Here is a 12,153-nt window from a genome sequence, read left to right on the forward strand (position 1 = left end):
GGTATGATTTCCACCTGCGTACGCTTTTGTGCTATCCCAATAAACTGCTTTACAAACACATACCAAGCCGGTTTTCAATACAACACTAATTGCTTTTGTGACCACCCGCGATTAATCACTGCAACATCGTGGAGTCCCGGGACGGAGGAGAAGGCCATCGCCAATGTGGTCGAGTAATCCAGACCCTAAGCTGTGCAAGCATTTTGAAGGGAAAGAGGATGTTCCAGTGACGTATGAGACGGTCCGAACACATTTGACGTTCGAATCTGCTAATGTATGTACGCCCCCAAAACGCCTCGCCACGCCTGCATTTTTCCATCTCCACCCCCGTGAACACCCAAAAACGCCCTGTTCTGTCAATCACATTTGACATGTCACTTCCTGTACGCTATTTTAGGAACGAGATAAAAAAAGCTCGCAATCTGCCGTACGCACATGCGCAGTGTAACACCGACGCATGCGCGGTTAGTCAACATCGGAACGCAACGAGCGTACTGTTGTTAACGTGCGGCTCTGAATGAGGGCCATTGTCTGCCTTAAAGGGCCAGTTACAGCAATTATCCCAGAGAGTCTCTGGGACTGAAAATGTGTCTGGTACCAATTTTCATAAACTTAACACTCTCAAGGCTGATTATGCTACACTGCATAAGTCTCATTTGCAATTACTTAATAAAGTTGACGACCTTGAAAATAGATCGCGTCGCAACAATTTAAGAGTGATAGGATTACCCAAAACTCTCAAAGGACTGGGCCTTGTTACATTTTTGACCAATACACTCCCTGCTCTTTTGGATGTTGCTGAGGGTTGTAAAGATATTATTGTGGAGAGAGCTCACCGTCTGGGCCCACAAAGGAAAACCCCTGACCGCAGACTCCGAGTTGTAATATTTAGATGCCTGAACTTTATTCATAAGGATATCATATGGTCAGCATCTCCCTAACACGGCTGTTAGGCAGCCTCTAATCTGCCCTCTGAAGCACCCGCTGCTACCTCTGACCCCCCTCACCTGTATGGATCTTCTTATCCTCGCCAATGCCTGGGAAAACGCAGAGAAGCCGCACTGAGCACCGCCCCTCTGGATCCAAGATGGCGGCCACGACTTCAGTGCAGGCTTGCCTACCCTCCCGATTTGGCCGGGAGCCTCCCAATTTTTGGGTGCCGCTCCCGGCCCCCCGGAAAGGCAATCAAGCCTCCCGGAAGCCGGCATCCCTCCCTACCCCCCGCAGAGTTAATATCAATTCGCGCTGAATCACGTCATCGTGGCCCTGCCCCCTGTTTCACAATGCCGAGCCTGCTACAGGTACCACTGACTCTTTTATTACTTATGGGGAGATGGTTCAGGCCTTTAAAGAGGCTATGACACCCATGCTTCAGGGACAGGCAGATCTTTTTCAGCAAACATTGTCTGCCTTAAAGGGCCAGTTACAGCAATTATCCCAGAGAGTCTCTGGGACTGAAAATGTGTCTGGTACCAATTTTCATAAACTTAACACTCTCAAGGCTGATTATGCTACACTGCATAAGTCTCATTTGCAATTACTTAATAAAGTTGACGACCTTGAAAATAGATCGCGTCGCAACAATTTAAGAGTGATAGGTTTACCCAAAACTCTCAAAGGACTGGGCCTTGTTACATTTTTGACCAATACACTCCCTGCTCTTTTGGATGTTGCTGAGGGTTGTAAAGATATTATTGTGGAGAGAGCTCACCGTCTGGGCCCACAAAGGAAAAACCCTGACCGCAGACTCCGAGTTGTAATATTTAGATGCCTGAACTTTATTCATAAGGATATCATATGGTCAGCATCTCCCAAACACTGCAATTTAACTTGGGAAGGCCACAGATTATTTGTGTTCCAGAACTTTTCTACAGAAGTCACAAAAGTCTGGAAAGAATTTTCCCCTATCTGCCAAAATTTGTTTTAGAGTGTGTGTGTATGTGTATATATATATATATTCAGTCAGGTGCATAAATATTGGGACATTGACATAATTTTCATATTTTGGCCTCTATTCACCACCACAATGGCTTTGAAATGAAACAAACAAGATGTGCTTTAACTGCAGACTTCAGATTTAATTTAAGGGTAATTACATCCAAATAAGGTGAACAGTGTAGGAATTACAACGGTTTCTATATGTGCCTCCCACTTTTTAAGGGGCCAAAAGTAATGATACTATCAACTCAAAAGCTATTTCATGGACAGGTGTGGACTATTCCCTCGTTATTTCATTATCAATTAAGCAGGTAAAAGATCTGGAGTTGATTCTAGGTGTGACATTTGCATTTGGAATCAGTTGCTGTCGACTCTCAATATGAGATCCAAAGAGCTGTCACTATCAGTGAAGCAAGCCATCATTAGGCTGAAAAATCAAAGCAAACCCATCAGAGAGATAGCAAAAACATTAGGGACTCTATTTACTACAATCCGCATATTGAATGCGGATTGTAGTGTGATATTACCGAGTGAATTCGCATTGCGAATTCAGGCAATATCACAGGGATTTACTATAAATCCCTTGCAGGGACAGAGCTTGCGATAAAGCTCTGTCCCTGCGGATCCCATCCGCACTCTAGTCGCGGTATTTTCGGAAAAAATACAGCGACTAAAAGCCCGCGCACGCGCCGACCCACCGTCGCTGCTGCCCCCCACCGACGTTAAGCCCCCCCGCGATCGCGGACCCCCCCCTCCCTTCATTACACTTACCTGCATCCTCCTGGCCTCCGGTGATCTTCTCCGAGCTTCCCGATCAGGTGATCTCCCATAGTGCACTGGGACCCGATCACCTGATGACCGGGCAGCAGTGCACTGTGGGAGACCAGCTGACCGGAGAGGAGCCATCACCGGAGGCCCGATCACCGGTCCCTGGAGTCAGGTAAGTAAAAAAAAAAAATTTTTACATTTTTTTTTTCTTTTTTTTACAGCACTCAGCTTGCGGTCTGTTTAGACCACATAGCTGATTACTGGTACCGGCTCCCGCCTCTGCTCTCCCCGTTAGAGCAGAGTGGGAGCCCGGTAACCGGGGGAGACCCTGGATAACGCCACCTCCAGGTGGCGTTATTATCACAGGGCTTCCCTCGGTATTTTTTTACAATTTATTTTTAGTAACTCTGGTCGGATCACATTTCCCATTACAGTTATGGGAAATGCGATCTGCTTTACTAAAAATAAGTGATACCTAGGGGTTGGAGTAGAATTTTACTAATTCTACTCCAATTGCCCTGTAATAACTACAGGTGAAACTAAAATAATGTGAAAAGGGTGTGAAAACACCCTTTTTCACTTTATTTTAGTAAAAATAATGTTAATAAATAGAGCCCTAGGTGTGGCCAAATCAACTGTTTGGAACATTCTTAAAAAGAAAGAACGCACCGGAGAGCTCAGCAACACCAAAAGACCTGGAAGACCACGGAAAACAACTGTGGTGGATGACAGAAGAATTATTTCCCTGGTGAAGAAAAACCTCTTCACAACAGTTGGCCAAATCAAGAACACTCTCCAGGAGGTAGGTGTATATGTGTCAAAGTCACCAATCAAGAGAAGACTTCACAAGAGTGAATATAGAGGGTTCACCACAAGATGTAAACCATTGGTGAGCCACAAAAACAGGAAGACCAGATTAGAGTTTGCCAAACAACATCTAAAAAAGCCATTACAGTTCTGGAACAACATCCTATGGATAGATGAGACAAAGATCAACTTGTACCAGAGTGATGGGAAGAGAAGAGTATGGAGAAGGAAAGGAACTGCTCCTGATCCAAAACATACCACCTCATCAGTGAAGCATGGTGGTGGTAGTGTCATGGCGTGGGCATGTATGGCTACCAATGGAACTGGTTCCCTTGTACTTATTGATGATGTGACTGCTGACAAAAGCAGCAGAATGAATTCTGAAGTGTTTCGGGCAATATTATATGCTCATATTCAGTCAAATGCTTCAGAACTTACTGGATGGCGCTTCACAGTGCAGATGGACAATGACCCGAAGCATACTGGAAAAGCAACCAAAGAGTTTTTTATGGCTAAAAAGTGGAATGTTATGCAATGGCCAAGTCAATCCCCTGACCTGAATCTGATTGAGCATGCATTTCACTTGATGAAGACAAAACTGAAGGGAAAATGCCCAAAGAACAAGCAGGAACTGAAGACATTTGCAGTAGAGGCCTGGCAGAGCATCACCAGGGATGAAACCCAGCGTATGGTGATGTCTATGCGTTCCAGACTTTAGGCTGTAATTTCTTGCAAAGGATTTGCAACAAAGTATTAAAAAGTGAAAGTTAGATTTAGGATTGTTTAGTTTGTCCCATTACTTTTGGCCCCTTAAAAAGTGGGAGGCACATATAGAAACCATTGTAATTCCTACACCGTTCACCTGATTTGGATGTAACTACCCTCAAATTAAATCTGAAAGTCTGCAGTTAAAGCACATCTTGTTTGTTTCATTTCAAAGCCATTGTGGTGGTGAATAGAGGCCAAAATATGAAAATTCTGTCAATGTCCCAGCGGGATTGGATTTCTGAAATCCGAACCCCCCCCCCGATCCGAGTCGTATCCGAGTCAGGCTCGACTTTTCCCGCTTGACTCGGATCTGAAATCGAGGCAAAACGTCATAATCCCACCTTCCGGATCTCACGGGTTTTGGATTCTATAAAAGGTCCCCGCATTGGCGCCATTTCTGACTCCGGCTGTGGACAGTGAAGAGGGAGGGTGGGAGCTAGGGCTGGCTGGGCTGTGTTTTGCTGCTGTTGTCCATAGGGGCTGTGACCACTCAGTCCATAGGGGCTGACTGGGCTGTGTTGTGCTGCTGTTGTCCATAGGGGCTGGCTGGGCTGTGTTGTGCTGCTGTCATCCGGGCTGGCTGGGCTGTGTTGTGCAGTCAGTTGTCCATAGGGGCTGTGTTCACTCCAAAGTCTATAGGGGCTGGCTGGACTGTGTTGTGCAGTATCCCATAAAGGCTGTAGTCCTAGAGGGGTGCTGCAGTGTTGTCCAGGGGGTGATCTGTGCATCAGGGGTGCTCCCCCAAAGTGCACTCCAAAAAATTATTATTTTTTTCTGTGTTTGTGAATTGTGTGCGCAGTAGCCGGATGTGCATCAACAAAGTAGCGCCAAGCGTGCGCCTGTGTCATAAATCAAGGGCCGGCTGGCTTGTCCGTTAAAGGGTGCTGTAACCCACAAAGTGCACTCCAAACAAAATATTTTTTTTTTGTGTATTTGTGAATTGTGTGCGCAGTAGCTGCACGTGCATCAACAAAGTAACACCAAGCGTGCGCCTGTGTCATAAGTAAAGGGCCGGCTGGCTCGTCTGTTAAAGGGTGGTGTAACCCCCAAAATGCACTCCAAACAAAATAAAAAAATATTTTCTCTGTTTGTGAATTGTGTGCACTGTGGCTGCATGTGCATCAACAAAGGAGCAGCGCCAAGCGTGCGCCTGTGTCCCATAAGTAAAGGGACGGCTGGCTCATCTCTTAAAGGGTGGTGTAAGCCCCCAAAGTGCACTCCAACAAAAATAAAAATTTATTTTCTCCGTTTGTGAATTTTGTGCGCTGTAGCCACATTTCCATCAACAAAGGAGCAGCGCCAAGCGTGCACCTGTGTCATAAGTAAAGGGCCGGTTGGCTCATCCGTTAAAGGGTGCTGTAACCCCCAAAGTGCACTCCAAAAAATATATATTTTTTTCTGTATTTGTGAATTGTGTGCACTGTACGTGCATCCTCAAAGCAGCAGCACCAAGCGTGCGTCTGTCTGTTAAAGGGTGGTGTAACCCCCAAAGTGCACTCCAACAAAAAAAAAACATTTTCTTCTGTGTTTGAAAATTGTGTGCACTGTACGAGCATCCTCAAACCAGCAGCGCCAAGCGTGCGTCTGTCTGTTAAAGGGTGGTGTAACCCCCAAAGTGCACTCCAAACAAAAAAATAATAATTTTCTTTTGTGTCTGTGAATTGTGTGCACTGTACGTGCATCCTCAAAGCAGCAGTGCCAAGCGTGCATCTGTCTGTTAAAGGGTGGTGTAACCCCCAAAGTGCCCTCCAACAAAAATAAACAATTCTTTTTTTTCTGTGTTTGTGTGCGAAATATATGCGCAGTAGCCACACGTGCATCAACAAAGGAGCAGTGCCAACCATGCACCTGTGTACTATAAGTCTGTTAAAGGGTGGTGTAACCCCCAAAATGCGCTCCACAAAAAATAAAAAATTCTTTTTTTTTCTGTCTTTGTGAATTGTGTGCACTGTAACTGCACGTGCATCAACAAAGGAGCAGCGCCAAGCATGCGCCTGTGTCCCATAAGTCTGTTAAAGGGTGGTGTAACCCCCAAAGTGCGCTCCACAAAAAATAAACAATTCTTCTTTTTTTTCTGTCTTTGTGAATTGTGTGCACTGTAGCTGCACGTGCATCAACAAAGGAGCAGCGCCAAGCGTGCGCCAGTGTCCCATAAGTCTGTTAAAGGGTGGTGTAACCCCCAAAGTGCGCTCCACAAAAAATAAAAACTTCTTTTTTTTCTGTGTTTGTGACTTGTGTGCGCTGTAGCCGCATGTGCATCAACACAGGATGACTGGGCTGTGTTGTGCTGCTGTTGTCCATAGGGGCTGGCTGGGCTGTGTTGTGCTGCTGTCATAGGGGCTGGCTGGGCTGTGTTGTGCAGTCAGTTGTCCATAGGGGCTGTGTCCACTCCAAAGTCTATAGGGGCTGGCTGGACTGTGTTGTGCAGTGTCCCATAAAGGCTGTAGTCCTAGAGAGGTGCTGTAGTGTTGTCCAGGGGGTGATTTGTGCATCAGGGGTGCTCCCCCAAAGTGCACTCCAAAAAAAAATTTCTGTGTTTGTGAATTGTGTGCGCAGTAGCCGCACGTGCATCAACAAAGTAGCGCCAAGCGTGCGCCTGTATCATAAATCAAGGGCCGGCTGGCTCATCCGTTAAAGGGTGCTGTAACCCCCAAAGTGCACTACAAACAAAATAAAAAATAATTTTCTGTGTTTGTGAATTGTGTGCACTGTGGCCGCACGTGCATCAACAAAGTAGCTCCAAGCATGCACCGGTGTCATACGTAAAGGGCCGGTTGGCTCGTCCGTTAAAGGGTGCCCTAACCCCCAAAGTGTACTCCAAAAAAAAAACACATTTTCTTCTGTGTTTGGGAATTGTGTGCATGGTACGTGCATCCTCAAAGCAGCAGCGCCAAGCGTGCGTCTGTCTGTTAAAGGGTGGTGTAACCCCCAAAGTGCACTCCACAAAAAATAAACAATTCTTCTTTTTTTTCTGTCTTTGTGAATTGTGTGCACTGTAGCTGCACATGCATCAACAAAGGAGCAGCGCCAAGCGTGCACCTGTGTCATAAGTCAAGGGCCGGTTTGGACATCTGGTCTGGACTGAAGGACGTGCCAACAATTTCTGACATGTCTACTGTCACTGCATATGATACTGTCACCACTGACAGAATGGTGGAGGATATCATTGGTGACAGCATCCAAGTAGGGATGTCAGACAGTCCGTACCTGTACTGGCAGGAAAAAGAGGCAATTTGGAGCCCCCTGTACAAACTAGCTCTATTTTACCTGAGTTGCCCCCCCTCCAGTGTGTACTCCGAAAGAGTGTTTAGTGCAGCCGGGAACCTTGTCAGCGAAAGGCGTAGGAGGTTGCTTCCACAAAATGTGGAGATGATGTTCATAAAAATGAATTATCAACTGTTCCAGGGAGACCAGCCTCTAGAACGTACAGAGGGACCTGTGGTGGTGGATTCCAGCAAGGACGAATTAATACTCTGTGAGGATGAGGATGTACACAACACTGAAGAGGGTGAAGAATCGGTGGATGAGGAGGATGAGGACGACATCTTGCCTCCGTAGAGCCAGTTTGTGCAGGGACAGATTAATTGCCAGCTTGTTTTGTGGGGGCCCAAACAAACCAATCATTTCAGCCACAGTCGTGTGGCAGACCCTGGTACTGAAATGATTGGTTTGCTAAAGTGTGCATGTCCTGTTTATACAACATAAGGGTGGGTGAGAGGGCCCAAGGACAATTCCATCTTGCACCTCTTTTTTTTCTTTGCATTATGGACTGTTTGGGGCCTAGTTTTTCAAACTGCCATCCTGTCTGCCACTGCAGTGTCACTCCTAGATGGGCCACATGTTTGTGCCACCCACTCGTGTCGCTTAACATAGTCATCTCGCTACCTCAGTGCAACCTTTTGGACTAAAAACAATATTGTGAGGTGTTCAGAATAGACTGGAAATGAGTGGAAATTCATGTTATTGAGGTTAATAATAGCATAGGAGCAGAAAAACCCACAAATTCTGTGATTTTAGCTGTTTTTATGCTTTTTTAAAAAAAAATACAGATCCAAAACCCAGAACCCAGAACCCAAAACACAGAAGGGTGGTTTTGGCAAAACCAATCCAGATCCAAAACATGAAGAAAGATACAGATCCAAAACCAAAACACAAAACATGAAAAGTGGCCGGTGCACACCTCTAGTACACACAAAGGCGGTCTTTCCAGTGAGACGCGCGGTGTCAGAAATGATGTGGAATGTTCAGGGCATTCCTGGCCGGTGACTGGGAGGTGGCTAGTAAAATGCATGCTACAATGGTCCATTTAATGGGTGGAGAGATGTATCTTCCTTTTGGCCAGAGTGGTACTCACTAGGGGCGCCAGCGCAGCTCGGTGGTGCCACCCATGGCCAGGTCCGTCTGTGAATAGTCTGTGCTGCTGCCTCAGTCAGAAGCATCAGCCCTAGACGATGAGGGAGGGGCTGTTTACTAACTGTTAGTAAATAGACACCATGGTGGCTGCTCGGGGGGAGTGATCCCCCCATTCCTTTCCCCTCCCTCATGGTCCAGAGCTTCTGAGGTGTGCAGAGGGACTGCTGAATGTGGTCAGTATTACTTATACAAACAGGCTCACAAAACAACTGCAGTAAAATCCATTCACGTTTACCCTTCCCTCCCACAGTTAATAGAACGTGCCCTGCTCTCTGCTCCACAGAAATGTTTGACAGGCTTGCAGAGCCGGCCCTAGCCAAATTAGTGCACTAGGCAAGATTTCGAATGGTGCCCTCCGCCCCCTGGTGGGATCCTGAAAAGGGATGTGGCCTCACAGAAGGGACACGGTTTCATTGTGCTGTAGCCCCTTCCCCATTGTGCTGTGCTCCAGCACTCCACTCCCAGCACCGATCACAGCACAGCACCCGTCACAGCGCCTCTCACCCATCACCCCTCTCCCAGCACAGCACCCTTCACCCAGCACAGCACCCCTCTCCCAACACAGCACCCATCACCCCGGCCCATTAGCTGAGCTCTGATTGTGGACAATAACAGCTGCCAGAATCTCTGCTCACCTGGCAGCAGGTGCCCCGGCCATACCTGCCCCAAACCTTCGCCGGCCCTAAGCGGGCTTGGTTTGCCTATGCCTAGGGCTGGCTCTGCAGTCAGGAGAGGCAAACTGATTTTCTCCTGCTAAACCACATTACTTTCACAGTCTTCACTTATCTAATTTACTTTCACAACTGCCTTAACCCCTTCACCCACATTCAGGGCCGGATTAACGGGTGGGCAACATGGGAGATCGTACCTGAGCCCCCACACCTGAAGGGCCCCCACACCCATCGGAGTTAAAGTGAACCGGAGGAGACAGAATCAGTTCCACCCCTCCGGCCAACCTAACCCCGGCGCCACAGGGAGGCACCATTTGCCAGACGCCCGCTGAGATTGTAACAAGCAGGTGCCCGGCTCCCTCCCTCCCCACAGCGGCAGCCAGAGCCAGAGACTGGAGCACAAGGCTCCGACTCACGCAGTGTATTATGGGAGAGAGACATCATGACGTCTCTCCCAAGGTGCAGAGGAGCAGCCGAGCCGACTGGGGGTGGACGGCAGCGGCAGCAGGGCTTATGGTAAGTATTAGCTTTCTTTTTTCTTTTTTTTTTTTTATTCTTTTTTTTTTAGTGCAAGTGGCTTCTGTACTGGGGGCATTACTACTAGGGGCACCACTTCTGGGGGCAATACTATTGGGGGCTCTACTAATTGAAGGTGTGGCATTACTACAGGGGCACTATTACAGAAGGAGCATTACTATTATGGGCACTAATACAGGGGCATTATTACTGGGGGCATTTATACAGAGGGTACTACTACAGGGGGCATCACTACTGGGGCCACTACCACAGGGGGCATGACTACTGGGGGCATTACTACTGGGGGCACTATTACAGGGGTATTACTACTGATGGCAGTGGGCAGCACAGACGGTGTAAAGCTTAGCGTTACTGCCTCACAGCTCTGAGGTCATGGGTTCGATTCCCACTACGGCCCTAACTGTGTGGAGTTTGTATATTCTCCCTGTGCTTGCGTGGGTTTCTTCCGTGTACTCCGGTTTCCTCCCACACTCCAAAAATATACTGGAAGGTTAATTGGCTCCCCACAAAATTGACCATAGTGAGTATGTGTGTGCGTGTGCGTGTGTGTTAGGGAATATAGAGTGTAAGCTCCACTTGGGCAGGGACAGATGTGACTGGTAACTCTGTAAAGCACTGCAGAATATGTGTGTGCTATATAAATAACTGGTAATAAATAAATTAGGGCATTTATACAGGGGGACATTACTATTGAGGGCACAACTATAGTGGTATTACTACTGGGGGTATTTATACAGGGGGCATTACTATTGGGGACACTACCACAGGGGGCACCACTCCTGGGGGCACTACTACTGGGTGCATTGCATAAAGGGCACCACTACTGTGGGCACCACTACTGAGGTCCCCATTGCGCATACCCCCAGTTCGTAACATTTAATAGGGGCCCCCACATGTTTGTTGCCCAGGGGCCCCCACAGACCTTAATCCGGCCCTGCCCCCATTAGCCACATAAACCATCACTTTTATAAACAAAATTTAAATGAAGTGCTGAACTCGCACAGGTGTTAACTATTTTCTACCAACAAATATATAACCTTCCTGCCTCATAATCTGCCATACAAATCATTTCAAATCAAGGACTTGGAGGGGATGTTCCAATGGTGAATGCCCTAATACCCATGCCAACAGCACTAGCTCTCTGCAAGTACCCCCAGCCCACCTCTTTGTCAGCAACCCAGGGCACCCTACTTACTGCCTTCTGTGCTAGCACCACAGGACACCTTCTGTACCCCTCTACCAGCTCCCTCCCCTCATGGAGTGTCAGTGACCGCCTCACATCTGAACCGCTTCCCATAAGGGGGGTATCCACTAGACGATAAAGGTGAACGATTGAACAATAACGATAAAATTGTTCGATAATCGTTCAAACATCGTTTGAACATCGTTTGAAAATCGTTTGAAAATTTGGTCTTTTAGACATCTTTTAGACATCTATCATCGTGCAAACATGCTGGTCAACCTGACAATATCGTCAGGCTCAGCATGTTTCCAGATGATGGATGACCCTGCACTGAACGTCTGCTCGTTCAGTGCAGGCACATCACACGACCGACAAACGACTGCACGATTACAATGTCGTAATCGTGCAGTCGTTTTCAGATCTTGTAGTGGATGCCCCCCATTACAATGGAGCATTCTACAACTAAGTGGCTTATCTGATTGCACCTACACAACCAATGAACGTACTCTATATGCATAGAGCCTATATGTAGTACAGCAGTAGGTACACTGCCTACTTTGTCTCGCCACATACCACAGAGAATAAGCCTAGGCTGCATCTTTATCTTGATCTGATAGAAAATACTGTCAGTATTGTCGGGACTCATATCACTGCAAGTCATGTGTGTGAGACTGTAGAGTGCTGCTTTCTATTCCAGTGCTTTGAATACATTTGAAAAAATGTATTAGAACTAGGGGTGAGCGAGTTCGGATTTCTGAAATCCGAACCCCCCCGAGCCCCCCCGATCCGAGGCCGATCCGAGTCAGGCTCGACTTTTCCCGCTTGACTCGGATCTAAAATCGAGGCAAAACGTCATCATCCCGCCTTCCGGGTCTCGCGGGTTTTGGATCCTATATAAGGTACCCGCGTCGGCGCCATTTTCTCACTCGGCTGTGGACAGTGAAGAGGGAGGGTGGGAGTTAGGGCTGGCTGGGCTGTGTAGTGTAGTGTAGTGTAGTGCAGAGTAGTGTTGTGCTGTGCTGTGCTGTGCTGCTGTTGTCCACTACTTCAAAGTCCATAGCGGCTGGC

The sequence above is a fragment of the Taudactylus pleione genome, unplaced genomic scaffold (genome assembly GCF_031769625.1).
Source record: "Taudactylus pleione unplaced genomic scaffold, aTauple2 ptg000329l, whole genome shotgun sequence".
NCBI classification, from domain to species: Eukaryota; Metazoa; Chordata; class Amphibia; order Anura; family Myobatrachidae; genus Taudactylus; species Taudactylus pleione.